The following is a 17,867-nucleotide window of genomic DNA, read 5'->3' on the forward strand; positions in this document are numbered from 1 at the left end:
GGACAGCTCAGGTTGGACGGTTTGGAGACAAAGCAAGAGAGGCAAGATTGAGATGGCTTGGACATGTGTGGAGGAGAGATGCTGAGTATATTGGGAGAAGGATGCTGAATATGGAGCTGCCAGGGAAGAGAAGAAGAGGAAGGCCAAAGAGGAGGTTTATGGATGTGGTGAGGGAAGACATGCAGGTGGCTGGTGTGACAGAGGAAGATGCAGAAGACAGGAAGAAATGGAAACGGATGATCCGCTGTGGCGACCCCTAACGGGAGCAGCTGAAAGTAGTAGTATTTCACTAACATAAAGAATCCTAATAACATTGAAAGATACATTATTTGTGACCAAATAATGTTTTTTAAAATATTTTGTTAGAGACCCCCACAGATCTAGAGTTTTACAGCTTTCAAGGGCGCTAATGCCTCCTTCGTGGGAGCTCAGCTCCCATTGGCTCCCACGTAATTCGAACACAGATGTCCACCATATTGGATATAGTGGAAAAAACCTTTTTTTCTCTATCTGCTCCTATATCATTTGACCTATTTAAACCAAACTTGCTTTTTTATGTTCATTGGACACTGTTTATAAAAGTATCAAAAAAGCTCTAAAATTCCAAAATATATGGCTGTCACATGCATAAATGTACAAGCATCACCACCAACTCAACAGGAAGTAGGCAAACCTCCTAAACAGCTGGTCCATTGTCACTTAACATTGTGCGCAAGATAAATATTAAGCCTGAGGCCTTCTACACTTAATTGAGTAGTTATGCCTCATGGGGGCGCTATAATAGAAAAAACATTTAAATGAACCCTGCTCCTAAACTCTTTCTTATTTGAACCAAACTTTGTTCTTGACTCTTTTGTCACTACAGTTCATTGATAATCAGAAAAATTTCGAGTAAGCTGCACAAAAAGGTCACCAGAGGTCAAGGCTGTCTATGACCTATTTTGCTTGGCACCCGCTTTCTGCTGCTTGCAGCTATGTTTCAGTTTGTAATTGGTATAGTATTTGTGATTATTCTACTGCCCTTGAAAATGTGGAAAAGCAAAATGGTCCCAAATTCATGCACCTATCATGTGACAGAAAACACTACCGCTTGGTTAAGATGGCTCTTTATTTAGTTCTGCATGGGGCCAGGATATAATGTTTACATGTTTAGGTGCCAGTGTAGCTCCCGTTTTTCTAAGTGCAGCTTTAAAATGTTCTTCTGCTGTTTCATGTTATAGAAACCATTGTGCCGCATTCTTCTTCTTCTACTTTTTTCGGCTTGTTCCCTGTTTCTCAGGGGTCGCCACAGCAGATTTTATAGTTTCCATCAGTACTATGTGAGGGCACAGCACAGCCTCAACCGATCCGGTATGGTCTTGTCAATCGCATAATGATTTGACAAAATTTTACGTCGGATGCCCTTCCTGACACAACCACTAACTATGAATGGGGGGCACAGGTAAAGCACTGGATGCCATCCCACTTGCGCCCATGCCTGTCACTATCATTGTGCCACAGTCTCAAAGGATAAAATCCAGCATCAAATATAGATATTTATAAAAATGCATTTATATTGTAGCGTATCGGGGGACAACGCAACCACAGGAACTGCCGCGGCCGGGAAGCGAGCCCGCATCGCCCGCACCGCAGGAGACATCGCTAACCGCTCGACTAAAGGGTCAGAACCAGTAACCAGCGTGTCTTCTTATCCATGGACGCTACACTACCCCCCTCCTTCGGGAAGCACGTCCCCGCGCTTAAGCATATAAACTTCTTCACGCCTCAGGGCGCATACGCTTCCGATGGCCTTACGGTCACCCCATCCCACTTCTGACACCAATGAAGCGAATTCGGGGGACAACGCAACCACAGGCACTGGGAACTGCCGCGGCCGAGAAGCGAACCCGTATCGCCCGCACCGCAGGGGACATCGCTAACCGCTCGACTAAAGGGTCAGACTCGCCAGCCAGCGGCCAGCGTGTCTACTTATCCATGCACGTTACAATATTCATGTGAAAAAAGAAATAATTTGTACACAAATAAATATACAGTTCAGATAAGTTTTATATGTCTTCATTTATTTGTTATAATTAGCATTCTCCTTCTTCTCTTCTCCATTTTCTTGCTTATATTTGAGAAGGTGGACCAGGATATAATAACAAGGGTGACGAGGTCTGTCGATCAAGCAGCATTGGTGGACAGACAAAGCAATTGAATACAGATCACACAGGCAAATATAAACTAAAGTTTCAAGGTTTGTACAGTTCAAACAATGGTTAATCTGGTTTTTAACCCATTATGTGTACTCTAAGTCTTGACCACATCAAACGAGAAAGCGGATTCATTTTACCGGATAACCTTTGTTCCAACTGGTCCGGGGCCTCACAAAGGATATTTGCAATTAATTTTCCTATTGCCTTCTTGTTTAACTGTTAGGGAGTACCCCAACAGGAAAAAAAAAACATGGTGTGCACGGCGCATAAACTAAGAAATTTAACTTGTATTTGCTTGTATGATCTACTCGACAGCTCTATCTGCCTACCAATGCTGCTTAACAGCCTTTCTACAATATAATGTGGAGCAAGAAAATAGTGAATAGAAGAAGAAAAATGCTTAATATGTCAAATAGATTAAGTATAGAGAAATACATACAAATAGCTGATGCATTTTTTTCTATTTGTATACACAATCATTTTGGTCACACTTTATAATGGGCAGTTGTAAATAGTGATTAATAAATGAGTAATTGGGCACTTATAAGCTCTTACGAGACACTTGTTAACATTAGCAGACAGCTCAAAAAATTTTAATCTTTTTACGATACGTAAATAAATTATTATTAAATCAAATAACAACCATTAATTATCATTATAATTATTAATAGCACTGCAAGAAAAACACAAGACAATTTAAAAACAAAGCTAAATAGATTTTAGTCCTGACATTTCTGAGCCTTAAGATTAAATTGAGGCATAAGGTCCTTAAATGGTTATGGTTTGGGCAATATTTTGGTCTATAAATTCTAATTTGGTATGTGTTATTAGGGACGAGGTTAGGTTTAGATTAATAAATAGGGGAAAAGACACAACATACAACATTCCGATCCACAATAAGATGGCTGTTAATATTTATTAGCCATCTCCTTTTTATACCGCGGTCACGGAGAATACTAGTCTCTGATTGGCTGGAAGGTGTACACGTGGTTCTGCTCAAGTTTGATCACTATTCATGCGCTGACCAGTTTTGCTATGTAACCATAGCAACACAATAAGCAAGTGCACCGCACATTCGGTTAGTTTAGCGGCTAACTTTTGCATCATAACCTTAGACTCTTCAAAAAAAATAGATGAATGCTTTTATGTTAAGTGTTCGCCAAGTGAGCATGGTGTAAACGGGATTACTCTCCTCCCTTACTTAACAGCCACTTATAAGAAAGTGTTACCATCACTATTTTTTTATGTGACCGTGAACGTTTTTACATACATGTGTATATTCGATACAGGATTTGAGAAGGTGGCTCAGTTGGGATCCCGTTATCACCCAAGACAAACTTGTTTATCAAACTTGGACTACTTGTGTCTATCTGTAGCTACAGAGGGCGCCAAAACACCCTACAGTAAACCCATCGACCGCGGCATGACAATCTAGTCCCCACAGGACGGAACTTGTCGGGCTCCTTCTCGTTTGCCTGGGTCCTGTACGGTAAGGGCTGGACGGGTGAGGCAGACTCCAGATCTCTTCTCCAAACGGGCACACACACAGGTCTAAAACATCTTGATGCGCAACGCTGATATCGACACAGAGTAAGTTTATCCACAGCTGTTGATCTGACGAGACGATACTGACATTGGCGAGAAGACATGGCCAGCCTTAGGTAGCGTTTTCACATGTGTTTCTTCTCTCTCCAGAGGTTTTAACTGGCGTTAACTACGCGCTAGCTAGCTTAAAAAAAAGCTAAACTGAGATTGGGCTGGCACAGTGTTGGGATGTGATGTAATTTTTTGGACGATCCGGCCGCCAGTTTTAGGTGAGTTAACGATAATAACGTTTTCAGATCATTTCTCCGTAATCAGTATTGATACGAAGGGGATCTCTATGCCGGGCTAACTGGCTAGCCAGCAGGCTGACTGAATAAAAGCTAGATAACGCTATACGTTTTCCAAAGTAACCTTTCGAATTAGCGAGTTCAGCTAAACCAATTATCCCCACGCAGTACTTGCTTGATTGGCACTAGTTTGCATGAAAAGCCATACGCCTGGCCTTTTCCTACAGGTTTTCTGACATTTCGAGGATTTTATATTTCGTAACAAACACCAAGTATAATGAATCGAATATCAAATAGTTGGACAGCCCATAAACATAGATGTTACGGAACACATTAACTAGCCACAGTCCAACGAATCATAGCAATTACATCTTAATAACCGCTATCAGCCAAAGGAAACGGTCGGCTAGTGCAATTGTTGCACTGCGATTCAACTCGTAATCCAAATATCGACCATCGAATGATTAATTGCATAAAGGCTTCGTGCATTGCATTCATGTAGACCACCCTGGGAGATATTTAAGCTCTGCAGACAGTTTGGTGTCAGTACATGTCGTGTTATTGCAGGCTTCAACATCTCTGCTTTCTACTGCATAAGCCGTCTATCGCTCCTGTGTAGTCACAGTGGGGGTAACCTTTCTCATGTGTTGAACCATCAACATGTGAGGGTTGTCAGCGTCTTTTACAGCGATGACTCTCCCTCGGCAAATGTTGACGTGCGATCAGCCGACGCGTGGGTATTTTCAGGAGTGTCAATTCAAATTGGTTTACGATTCATTTTTGCCTTTAGATTGCATGGCCTGAACATTGTTTATTTCTTAAACACTTGAGGGGTTCGTGATATCCGATTTATTCGAGATCAAGAATAGGCATACGTATAAAGGTTTCACTTAGGCTTCACTAAATCTATCACTTGTTGCTCTCACTAGGGACGGGCGTAAAGGGGCTCATAACCATCATCGTTCATTTTTGTGGTATTGAGTGTAATTTAGCTTTGCTCAAGTAGAGCAGAGCTAAAAATGGTTAAGAATTGAATGGAATAGGCAGCACTAAAGACTGAAAAAAATGTCTGAGGAGAATAGAAATGTGCAAGTGGAAATGATTAGCAGAGTGCTTCAAGTAATATGTTTGGTGACATGCGGGGGAACTGCAGCCAAGTGGGAAAGTGCAGTTTAACAATCTGCCTCTTGTTCGCTACTTTCCCCCTTCCTTCACTTAAGCTGAGCTCTTCTTTGTCCTGTTACCCAATTCATTTCCCTGCACAGTGATTGGGTTTGGAGGCGATTCTCCACTCCATCTTTAAGATAGGGACATTTTTATGGGCTATATTCATTTTTAGAAATTAGCTGTCAAATTCACTTAAAGATACTGAAATTACCAAGGATGCATTGAACATAACAAAACTGACCTGATATTGCGTGGCTGCAAATAGTTTCAGTAGCAGAGTTGGTAATGCACCAGGCATTGCTGTGCTGGTTCTGAGTCAATAACCCTGATCATTAGCACTTGGAAATAGGCCAATGAATCAATAAAAACACCCAATTATGGCCTGTTGTAGTTTTTTTTAAATCTATTTAATTGTATCTTTGCTTTCATCATATTTTTTTCCACTTGTCTAAGAACTCAACATGTCTTTATCTTAACCTATGACGTTTTAGCTGAATTTCTCAGCCTATCCAATTTTGGGTCATTGAAATTTTGGTATTGATTGGAGGCTTGCTGGGCTATACTGATCTTACCTACTCCAAAGCATTGCTGTGCTAGCTGAGAATCTGCCCTCCACTAATCAGACAGCAAGATTTAATGGTGTTGGCTCTAAGCCGGTCAACCAGAGCTGTGACTTTCCTTTGCCAGGAGTTACAAATGGAGGTTGATGGTGAATAGAGGAAACAGAAGGATAGCAAGTGCTAAGAGCTGTCTTAGTCACTTTCTGAAGATAGTGAGCATTGCAATCTTTCATCATCACCAATTCTGGCAGGGAACTCCAACAACAGGTGTCCAGCTTTTATACTCTGTCTTGAGGAATAGAAAATAGAAAATAACAAGTCTAAAAAACGTAGTCCTGATTTTTATGAGGTCACCCTCTTTAAGTAAAGGTCAGGATTTGGGGCATTAATCTTTTTCTGGAACCTCAAGGGAATGCAGCTGCTAAGTCATTGCCCTGGTTTGAGTGACCAACTGGATTTTCAACTTTATCTGTTGACTGAGTCTGTCACGAAGGAAATCATTGTCTAACAGCTGCCATGTAGACATGAAGCATGTGGAGCAGCATGGGTATTTTAGTTGTTAGAAGTCAAGGGAGATATGCTCTCTTTGAACCCCAGCAGTCTGTAAATGCCTGTGTAGAACTGTGCAAAAATATCTGTGCCACCATGGCATTGCCATTTGCCACGTCATATGCATTGTGGGTGCAAATGTGGGGCATCTTTGTGTTAATGCAATTTGTTTTGCCTTTGATATTACACTTTGGCTTCAGTTGAATTGGTGTACTATAGACCTCTATATTGGTGAACTATACGGGCATACTATAGACCATTGGTTTGAATCTAGCAGCTCTTTATAATGGGAGCATCCTGCTCAAGGGCTTGATAAGTGGCTCAGTGCTGTTCCAGCTCTCCAGAGACCTAGATGTTTTCCCCAGCATCTAGTGGGGAAATCTAGGCTAATACTGCTCCATATTGAGTCTGTCTCTCTCTTCCCCTGGAGAGCAAATGCACTTTTAGGAGTCTTCATTGTGCCAAGGCAACCCTGGTCTCCTAGCTGCTAGAGAAGTTTTTTTTCCCTCCAGGTTACTTTACAGCAGAAAGCTGGCTTTCATTTGTCCAAAACTAGGTTCCGCTGTTGCAGAATGTCATTCTTCGTCAGAGAAGACTGAGCTGAAAGAGGAAAAACATATATATATATATATATATATATATATATATATATTTTTTTTTTTTTAAGATTATGACTTTGCAGCATAATTAGGGAATCAGAGAGCATGCAAGGTGCCATATGATCCATTGTAACAAGTGTTCGGCTGAATGCAGATGCTGTTGATGAAGGAAGCTCATGCCATAGAGGCAAATAGACAATTAGAGATTTTGTTTCACATCTAAGTCAATGAGATACACAGTCATTTAGGCTTACCCCTTACTCTTAAAATCCAGGACAGTGTTCAATTCTAACACCTGGGTTATCACAGCCTGAAACAACTGTTGGCCCAAACCCTCTCTCATGGAACCAAGACAGTTTACCTTTTCTACTAAAGCATCATCTGGATTTATACTCAAGTGCTGTCAATTGGGCTATGTGTCATCTTGGAGATACTAAGATATTCAGGTTGTTGTGCTGCTTCTCTGCCTAACTATTTCAGTCTCCCTTTCTGTCTCTGTCTCTTGTTATCCTACCGTCTTTCACACATTCAGGGTTTGCGACTAACCTCTAACCGCTGGTGTTTTTTCTGGGACTGGTGGGTTTAGCTTGTATATGTATTTATAGAGGAGTCTTGAAATTTAGTTTCACTGCACTTTTCCCAACAGAAGGAAAGGCTGGATGAGACTTCTCACGGTTGCGCCTCTGCAATCAATATTCACCTCTCACTCAACTCCGACCAAACGGAGTTGAGCGAGGCCTGCCACATTTGAGAATGCAGTAACTTCATCTAGAGCCCATCTTTTCTGTTTTGCAGGAATTTTGGAAATTGTTTCAGGAAATATGGTGAAACACTAATATTTTGATTATTTTCTCTTTGCCTAATATAAAGAACAGTAAAATATACGTAAATGTAATTGCAATGTGTGAAGGGAAGGGAGCGGGATTGTGTCTGCATGAATGCCTGGTGTGTGTGTGTGTTTGTGCATGTGCGTTTGTGTGTGTGTGTACGTGTGTGTGTGAATGCGTATGTCAAAAAGTCCACCTGGCTTTCTTTGATTATTAGCCTTTGTGTTGTTTTTGTCAGTGCAAGTAAACACACACAACATACAACAAAGCATCCTGTAATCATACATTTAAGGTCTGGCGCAGTGAAAAGGCTTTTTTTTCTGCAATTGGTACTGTTTAATGGAGGAAGAATAATAACAGTGGGGTCATGAATATGTTACTAGTATACAGCTTTCATTCTGGCCTTGTAAGCAAAATGCCATCTGAATTCTTGTCCTATCAAAAACTGGGGTTTACGAGTACCTTGGTATACATAAAATTGGTCAGTTGGATTTCAATCGGCTGAATTTCAGAATGTAGTTATAACAGGGAGACAAATATATAGTGATGCTGTAACATCGCTTTCTACCTACTGTTAGAATCTATTACAGCCACTAGACCAGACCTTTAAATATAGGCTATTTATTGCAACAACAAACACCAAAAAAAACTGAATGCATCCTGTGCCGAGCATAAGCATGGACAAAAGAAAAATTAATCACAAGGCGGATTCATTGTGAACGGTGGAGAGATTTCAGGCTACATTTGAACATGTAAACTCTAGAGTCAGGAAAAAATAAACCTAAAAAAAAGTAAACCAGAATATAGGAAAATGTCAAACAATTTCCCTATAGTCTGTCATTTATCAAAAAAGGCTAATGATCCTGAGTGCTGTTCCAAAGTTAGATTCCATTTCCTGTTGGCCTGAAATACCATGAACCTCGACTGCTCTTTGTTGCACTTTTGTCTAGGCTTCATTTAAGCTTAATTTCATTGTAGGGTTTCAAATTGCAAGGCCAGTGCAAAGTATTATTGGACTCTGCCCTGCTTTGTAATTAATTACATTGCATAGAGAAACATCAGTTTAATCAAGGCTAAGCTGTCACCAAGCTCATCCATTTTCATCCCCTTTCTTCATCTGTTCTAAAAGCTGTTGTGGAGTTCCATGCCTTGCAGAGAGAATCTGTCCTGACTGAAATTGATTGGCACTGTGGGCAACCCATGTCCATAGCTGATAATCTCAAAATAATCGTAAGATTATCAGCATTAGACTTCTGGACCAGGATTACCAGTAGTATTTTCGGGTGACTTTACAAGAGGGCAAACATGGGTTGCTGTTGCTGTTTTATACACTTTGAAGACTTTGGGAACAGAGAAAGTGTTTTGTTATGAAAGCATTGGCTGAGAGGCTTTATTTTGTCACGGTCTTAACATCAGGCCGTTAAATCGCTCTTTGTAGGGCTACCATGGCTCTCTGCGTCGACTTGGTGGGATTCTCTCCGATTTTAGGATTTGGTTTGCTGGATTATTCTGGCATTGTTATGGTAACTGGCACATACGCCATTTAACAGGATGACATCACTCCTCTTTGCTGCAGTAGTTTTTCCCTCCTTTATCTTCCAGGGTCATCGTTGATATTTGAGCATGTTTGAAAGAGTGTGTGATATTATACAGTCATAAACTATCACTTTGTTATTTTACTTCCTACTGCTAATCTTTCTCTCCGCAGCATACAGTACTGTGTTGAGTGAGGCACTTAACAGCTCTGTGTTGATACTTCCCTCACTACTTGCATGTAGTGTCATTATGATAAAAAGACATGCACTAGTTGTAGCCCTGACAAGGAAAGATTAGGTAGTCAGTCATATATCATTGTAAGTATTTTTTTTCCAGTATCTTTTCAGCCTCCACCTGTTGTACCTTATGATACACTAAATGTGCAAATTGCATTTAGAGCTGTAAATCAAACAACTGTGCTCTAAAAACACACCCCATTATCAAAGGGGAGTTAAAATGCTCTGTCATAGCACAGCATAGCAAAGAGCTGATGATGCCTCAGGAGGCTAAATGGAGATGGGGAAAAGAGCAGTCATATAGCAAGGCAAAACAAAGACAGGAGCGTTCAGGGCAGGATTGTTCAGTATTTTCTCTCCTAATTTTTCTCTTTGTTTTGAAGGAAAGATTGAGTGGAGAGACTGGAAAAGGAGAGCACAAATGGACCTGACAGCCCATGACTTGCTTAAGCAGTTGTCATTTGTGTGTGTGTGTGTGTGTGTGTGTGTGTGTGTGTGTGTGTGTGTGTGTGAGTGTGTGTGTGTGTGTGTGTGTGTGTGTGTGTGTGTGTGTGTGTGTGTGTGCATGTATAAAAACACACCAACCCGAAAAAGGGTTGGTGTGTGTGTCTTCCTCAAGCTCAGGTCCTCTACCAGAGGCCTGGGAGTTTGAGGGTTCTGTGCAGTATCTTAGCTGTTCCTAGGACCGCAGTCTTCTGGACAGAGACCTCAGATGTTGTTCCTGGAATCTGCTGGAGCCACTCCCCCAGTTTGGGGGTCAAAGCCCCTAGTGCTTCTATTACCACTGGGACTATTGTGGATTTCACCTTCCACATCCGATCTATTTCTTCTCTCTGTCCTTGGTATTTCTCCAGCTTCTCATGCTCTTTCTTCCTGATGTTGCTGTCGCTCGGGATTGCTACATCGATCACTACTCTTCTGTTCCTTGTTGACCACCACAATGTCTGGTTGTTTAGCCAGCACCTGCTTGTCAGTCTGGAACTTGAAGTCCCACAGGATCTTAACTCTGCCATTCTCAACCATTGGCGGTGTCTCCCATTTGAACTTGGGGGACTTCCAGTCTGTATTCAGTACAAATATTCCTGTACACTATCCCAGCCACTTGGTTATGCCTTTCGGTGTATGCCTTCCCAGCTAGCATTTTACACTCTGCTACTAAGTGCTGGACTATCTCTGGGGCATCTTTGCACAGCCTGCATCTTGGGTTTTGTCTGGTGTGGTAGACCCCTACCTCCACCGATCTGATGCTGAGTGCCTGTTCTTGTGCTGCTATGATCAGAGCCTCTGTGCTGTCCTTCAGTCCAGCCTTTTCTTGCCACTGGCATGATTTTTCAATATCTGTCGATGGTACATCCCATGGAGGGGCTTGATCTTCCATGATACCTTACTTTATTTATATATCTACTACTACTACTACTTTCGGCTGCTCCTGTGAGGGGTCGCCACAGTGGATCATCCGTTTCCATTTCTTCCTGTCTTCTGCATCTTCCTCTGTCACACCGGCCACCTGCGTGTTTTCCCTCACCACTTCCATAAACCTCCTCTTTGGCCTTCCTCTTTTCCTCTTCCCTGGCAGCTCCATATTCAGCATCCTTCTTCCAATATACCCAGCATCTCTCCTCCACACATGTCCAAGCCATCTCAATCTTGCCTCTCTTGCTTTGTCTCCAAACCGTCTAACTGTAATACTTTAATTATGTATAACTTTGTTTAAAGAAACACTCAACGGTAGGGAAAGTGCTCAACAAATAAGGAGCAAAATAATCCAGTGAGTCAAGTAAAGTCTTTATGAGTCTCATAAATAATTTACTTGACTCACTGGATTTTATATGTACATATATATACATATATATATATGTGTGTGTGTGTGTGTGTGTGTGTGTGTGTGTGTGTGTTTGTGTGTGTAGACAGGTGACAAATTAAAGGAAAAACCAATATAAAGTGTCATAGAAAGGTGTTGGGCCATCACGAGCCTCCAGAACAGCTTCTGTGCTCCTTGTCATAGAGTCTACAAGTCTCTGAATCTACTGGAGGGATGAACACCATTCTTCCAAAAGATATTCCCTCATTTGGTATTTTGATGATGGCGGTGGAGAGCACTGTCTTACACATCAGTCCAAAATCTCCCATAGGTGTTCAGTTGGGTTGAGATCTGGTAACTGCGAAGGCCCTAGCATATGATTCACATCATTTTCATACTCATCAAACCATTCAGTGACCCCTCGTGCCCTGTGGGTAGGAGCATTGTCCTCTTGGAAGACACCACTCCCAGAATAGAAATGTTTCAACATAGGATAAAGGTGATCACTCAGAATAACTTTGTATTGAGTTGCAGTGATTCTTGCCTCTAAGGGGACAAGTGGACCCAAACCATGCCAGGAAAATGCCCCCCAAAGCATAACAGCCCCAAGACCCATCACTGTAGGGGTCAAGCATTCAGGTTTTACCTTTAATTTGTCTGTATGATTTTAAATGTGTGTGTGCGTGCACGCGCATGTGCACATGTGTGCGTGCGTGTGTGCGTGTGTGTGTGCGTGTGTGTGTGTGTGTATTTGGGCTTGGCTGATTGAATATAGTGTCATACATTGGTGATGTGTTAAGCCATTAGAAATGGTGCAAAAGCATTGGTGATGTTTACAGGGCATCATTCGTGATCCTAAATGATGGCAGAACAGGCTGGCAGTGTACAAAAAATGTCTTTGTTAAGCAATGAATATGAAAATATAAACACAGTCACCACTTACTGTGGCGTCTGATTTGTCTGCATGCCCTGGTGTGGCGTGCATGATACTGCCATCTAGTTTGTGGTGGTACTGTAACAGTCTGCGAGCTGCATCTAGTATAAATCAAATGGCACACTCTAGGCGGGGCCCCACCATTACCTAAACATGCAACTATAAAGTAAATCTCGCCTTACAGCGCAATCTAGTGGGAAGAAACGCCGATCAGGCATGTGGATATGGAGTACATCGCCCAGGCCCAATATGTATCTAAGTATCTATATTTTGGCCTCCATTTTTGGTATTTAATTTAGCAATCTTAGTCTCTTTCTCTCTACTTGGTTTGGCATTTTAGCTAATGGGCCCACACATTGATAGCCAGAATAAAATCAGTACACAATGAAAACAGCAGAAACAAAGGGTGGAGGACATATTTACTATAACTAGTCTGTAAGGCAAACTGTGGAATTTACTTAGAAACCCATTCTGCTGCCATTAACAGCAAACACTCACTTTGTCTCCCCTCTTCTGGTCTATGACTAATTAACTGTTCGTGGAGGCAGAATAATTAAGTCTTAGGTCAACCGTATTTGCTCTAGCCTGGCATACCCAGACAAACAAGCCCTGAATAGCCAAGGCATTGATTTTGATTTCTAAACGTCGGCCTGCATTATCAACTCTGTTTAGAGCCTTTCAGCTCATGGAGCAAATGAAAGACTTGGTCTAATCATCTACAAATTCATAAACTTGTACACAAACACTAGCCTTCTCATTTTTGATATTTGAAGGTTTTTTGATAACCATCTACCTTCACAAAAGAGCCATGTGCAACTCGTCCTCGCCCAAGTGATTATCTATCTAATCAAGCTGAATGGCAGAGGCAGAGAGGAAATGGGGGGTAGTGGGGCACTGATGAGGTGCTTGACTTTTCTAGGGTTTTTGATAACTGAAGAAGGTCTATAATCAGAGCAAAATCTGCCAGTCAGTGAGGACTATTTTTTGCCCTTCCTACTCCTATCCTTCTCTCCACCTCTCTCATTAGGTTAAAATTAAATTCTTTATCTTCCCGACTCAAGGTGAGGAGTTCCAAGTGCCTAATTAAGAAGGTAAGAAGAGTTTTTCTCCTTTGAAGATTTTTTTTTGTGTGTTTGGGTTTTTTTTGGACATTAAGCACATCTCACCACAGATTTTCCACAAATCTGCATATTTATCTTGATATTCTTGTATTCATTTATAACGCCTCGGTTTCTAGCCTCTCAGTTTTAGCTTTTGGTTCAAGCTCACTGCCAGTTCTTGCCTAAAGTCACTATTCATGTCCTCAACATTGCATTGAGCCTTAGACACAACCATAAATCATCAGTAAGGATCAGATATGGGCACTTGGTTTTAAAACCCTTCCAATAGCTTAGTGTCGGCTCTTTATTAGGAAACTGCTGGTTAGCTAGCAGTGCTCTGATGCAATTGTTATTTTCCTGTATGGTTGGTGGGCAGATTACAAATGCAATGGACTGTTATATAATATGATCTCACTTACCCACAGCTAGTGATGCACTGATAGTCAAAATCAACGTGTTTTATTTATCAAGTGTGCACAGTATAACACAGGGTCATTCTGAACAATGAAATACTCTAGACATGACAAGCAACAACTACAAAGTAAGCATAGAAAAATATTAAATGATTAAAATAGAGTAACAAATAAAGGCAAAAATAGCAAAAAAGGCAAGAATAACAAAATATGTATATAACAGTAAAACACTTGCTGCAGTTCCAGAGACTGTAAAGATGGGGATTATGAATAATGAAAATAAGAGTGTTAAATGTTATGAATATAAAGTGTAGGAGCGCTGATGAATAAGTACATTAAATTGTGGTGATGTACATTGAATGTACATACGTAAGAGTAACGAGGGCCTATACTGAGGTGATCATGTGATCAATGTGATATTTGAGATCAATGTTGCTGGTTGAGAAGCCTCATGGCCTGGGGGGAAGAAACTGTTTGTGAGTCTGGTAGTCCAAGTCCGGATGCACTGGTAATGTCTACCAGACAGCAGCAAAGTAAGCGGTCCATAGCCTGGGTGGCTGTAATCTTTTGTGATTTTCCGTGCTATCCTAACTTGCGTGAAGAGGAAGTGGCAGCCAGTATACACTCCACTGTCTTCACCACCCTCTGGAGGGCCTTGCGATCAGCTGTGGAGCAGCTGCTGTACCAGACAGTAATGCAGCTAGAGAGGATGCTCTTAATGGTGCACCTATAGAAGTTGGTAAGAGTTTTGGCAGACAGGCCAAACTTCTTGAGTCTCCTCAGGAGGTATAGGCGCTTTTGGGCAGTTTTTACTGCTGAGTCAGATTGCCTGGACCAGTTGAGGTCATCATTGATGAACACACCGAGGAACTTGAAGCAGGAAACTCTCTCCACTTTAGCTTCATAAATGTGAAGGGGGGCATGACTCCACTGCCACTTCCTGAAGTCCACAATCATCTCCTTAGTCTTGCAGACATTAAGAGAGAGGTTGTTGTCCTGGTACCATGTTGCCCAGATGATGACCTCCTCTCTGTAGGCGGTCTCATCATTGTTGGAGATGAGACCCAGGATGGTGGTGTCATCTGCAAACTTAAGTATGACGTTGGAGCTGTGCATGGCCACACAGTCATTTGTGAACAGAACATACAGGAGGGGATGTCTGTGAATGTTCTCATTCATCCAGGTCATGGTTATCCAAAGGAGTTGAATCAAGTGCAACTGGACTTGGTATAATATTAATTAATATATAATTTATACCAAGTCCAGTTGCACTTGATTCAACTCCTTTGGATATACAGGAGGGGAGTGATTACATAGCCCTGAGGGGCTTCGGTGCTCAGGGTCAGTGCAGAGGAGGTGAAGTTACCCATTCTCGCCACCTGGGGTGTGCCTGTCAGGAAGTCCAGGATCCAGTTGCAGAGAGAGGTGTTAAGACCCAGGATCCTGAGCTTGGGAACGAGCTTAGCAGGCACAATTGTGTTGAATGCTGAGTTGTGCTCTATAAACAGCATCCTCACATATATGTGTTTTGCTTATCCTGGTGGGAGAGGGTGGTGTGCACTGTCAGGGCAATGGCATCATCTATAGATCTATTGGGGATGTATGCGAATTGAAGGGGATCCAAGGTGTCAGGAAGGGTGGGGCAGATGTGGGTTCTGACTAGCTGCTCGAAGCACTTCATGATGATGGAGGTCAGTGCTATAGGGCGGTAGTCATTCAGGTAGGTAATGGAAGGTTTCTTTGGTATAGGAAAAATGGTGGTCTGTTTGAAGCAGGTCTGCAGGACTGCAGACTGGTTTAGGGAGAGGTTGAATATAGAGGTGAATATCACAGAAAGTTGAATCAATTCATCTGGACACAGCGTTTATTGAGAGAAGCGTTTCATCACTCATCCAAGTGACCTCTTCAGTCTCAACTGACTGCAGGTATCCCCACCCTTATAAACAATACAGCTGCATAATGACCGAAAACAACAATTGGTTTCATATGCAAATTACCATGACCATTAACTAGAGTTATAATGGCCATGTGTACTATCCACAGAGGACTGGAGAATAGTTGCAATCACGGCATTGTAAGATTTTTATTTTGAGATACTTTATTGATCCCCGTAGGGAAATTATGCTCTGCATTTAACCCATCTTAGCTGTGTAGCTAGGAGCAGTGGGCAGCCACAGTGCAGCACTCGGGGTCTAACTCCAGTTCGTCTTTCCATGCCTCGGTCAAGGGCACAGACAGGACGACTAACCCTAACATACATGTCTTTTTTGATTGTGGGGGAAACCGGAGCACCTGGAGAAAACCCACCGCAGACACGGGAAGAAAATGCAAACACCACACAGAGGATGACCTGGGATGACCCCAAGGTTGGACATCCCTGGGGTTCAAACCCAGGACCTTCTTGCTGTGAGGTGATAGTGCTAACCACAGCTCAGCGCTGCGCTGCACTGTAGTCTTAGCACCCCCCCCCCATATACATACAGTGCTTTGATTGCAACTATTCCCCAATCCCCTGTGAATAGTACACATTGCCATTGTAACTATATCACAAAAAGTTGAATCAGTTCATCTGGACACAACGTTTATTGACAGATACGTTTCGTCCTGGGTACGACGTTAAACTGCAACCATTGGGTTATCGGCGACTAAACCGGCACCCCCACTTCAACCCTTGGTTGTTGTGAGGAGGGTGTGTGGACACCCAGAAGGACTAAAAACAAAACCTGTCAAAGGGCAGATCAGTTTCTCTGTGAACCAACGGCCATCTATACCTGGAGAGGAGATAGGGACCATGAGGTACTCCCCCTCCTAAAACACAATGTTGACTCAACCAAACTCAATCACCATACCGGATTGGTTTGGTGGAAGAGACTTGTTGAGGCATCAGCTGTGCTCCTACGACCTCCATAGGTTATGGAACTGATGATGATGATGATGATGATGGTGACATTTCATCACTCATCTAAGTGACCTCTTCAGTCTCATCTGACTGCAGGTATCCCCACCCTTATAAACAATACAGTGGCATAACGACCAAAACCAACGATCAGTTTCATATGCAAATTGCTGTGACCATTAACTAGAATTTCAATGGCCATATGTACTATTAACAGAGGATTGGGGAATGGTTGCAATCACAGCATTGTAAGATGCCCCCCTGGTTCAGTTATGGTCGTTCTCTCGTCACATAGATGGCCTCTTTGACTCCGTGTTCAAACCAGCGTTCCTTCCTATCAAGGATGTGCACATTCTCTTCCTTGAAGGAGTGGCCACTGGCCTGTAGATGAGTGTAGGCTGCAGTCTTGGTGTAGTCTACACCCATCTACAGAGCGGTGGCCACTCATTCATGACTCACATGATGCTAGAGTCCATCCCTCCAAACCACGTCACCTCCTGGGTCACAGTGTCTTCCTCTCCCTGCTGATTGCTCACTCCATTACTCATCCTCTCCCGGTCTCTCATACTTGGAGTCATGCATGGTTAATGTCACACAGGACACGCCTTAAGTGGGACAAAAACTTAAGCGGCTTCAGTTGAGCCTGCTAGTATGTCATAACTCTTTCTGCCTCATCTTTGTATCTTGTATGCCTTTCTCTCTCTTCCTTTCTGTCAGTCTGTTTATCTTTTCCTTTCTTTCTCTTTGCTCCTCTCTCTTCCTCCCCTCTCTCTCCCTCAAGCACTGTCAGCTCAGGGATTCTCTCAGTTCACTTCTTATTTAGGTTAGATGTACTCAAGTGTTGTGACCTGCCCCCCTTTTTTCCCCCCTGTGGTGTGATTTAAAGGTACAGTTTCTGCCCCTGCCACGCAGACCACTTTACACCCTTTAGTTGCTGTTAAACCATTGGATCAGCGCTGGGCTGACATATTTAGGCCAAGTCAATTGTATGGGTCCTTTGAAATTTGTTTTATTATTTTCCAAATTACATTTTACTTTTTTCTTCTTTTTTGTTTTATTCAAATTTTTGGATTTTTACTGGCTGTGTTTCTTAGTTGTTTTTTTTAAGTTGCTGTCTTCTGTGATGTTACATCAATATTTTGTTTCTCTATCCCATACAGCAAACCCACATGCATTAACTGAGGTGTGCATGCTGTGAAGTGCATGCTCACATGCACAAAGA

General features: G+C 42.3%; 1 protein-coding gene across 2 annotated transcripts in view; it reads left to right on the forward strand.

Annotated features, from left to right (window-relative positions):
* The first annotated feature begins 3,647 nt into the window (after positions 1-3,647).
* The window catches only part of osbpl5 (oxysterol binding protein-like 5), an 88,756-nt gene continuing 74,536 nt past the window's right edge, over positions 3,648-17,867 (forward strand). For both annotated transcript variants that reach the window (XM_056281409.1, XM_056281408.1), the window contains exon 1: positions 3,648-3,785. The gene's annotated coding sequence lies outside the window, so the exon portion shown is untranslated. The remainder of the gene's footprint in view (positions 3,786-17,867) is intronic.

Source organism: Lampris incognitus, chromosome 6, assembly GCF_029633865.1.
Source record: "Lampris incognitus isolate fLamInc1 chromosome 6, fLamInc1.hap2, whole genome shotgun sequence".
NCBI classification, from domain to species: domain Eukaryota; kingdom Metazoa; phylum Chordata; class Actinopteri; order Lampriformes; family Lampridae; genus Lampris; species Lampris incognitus.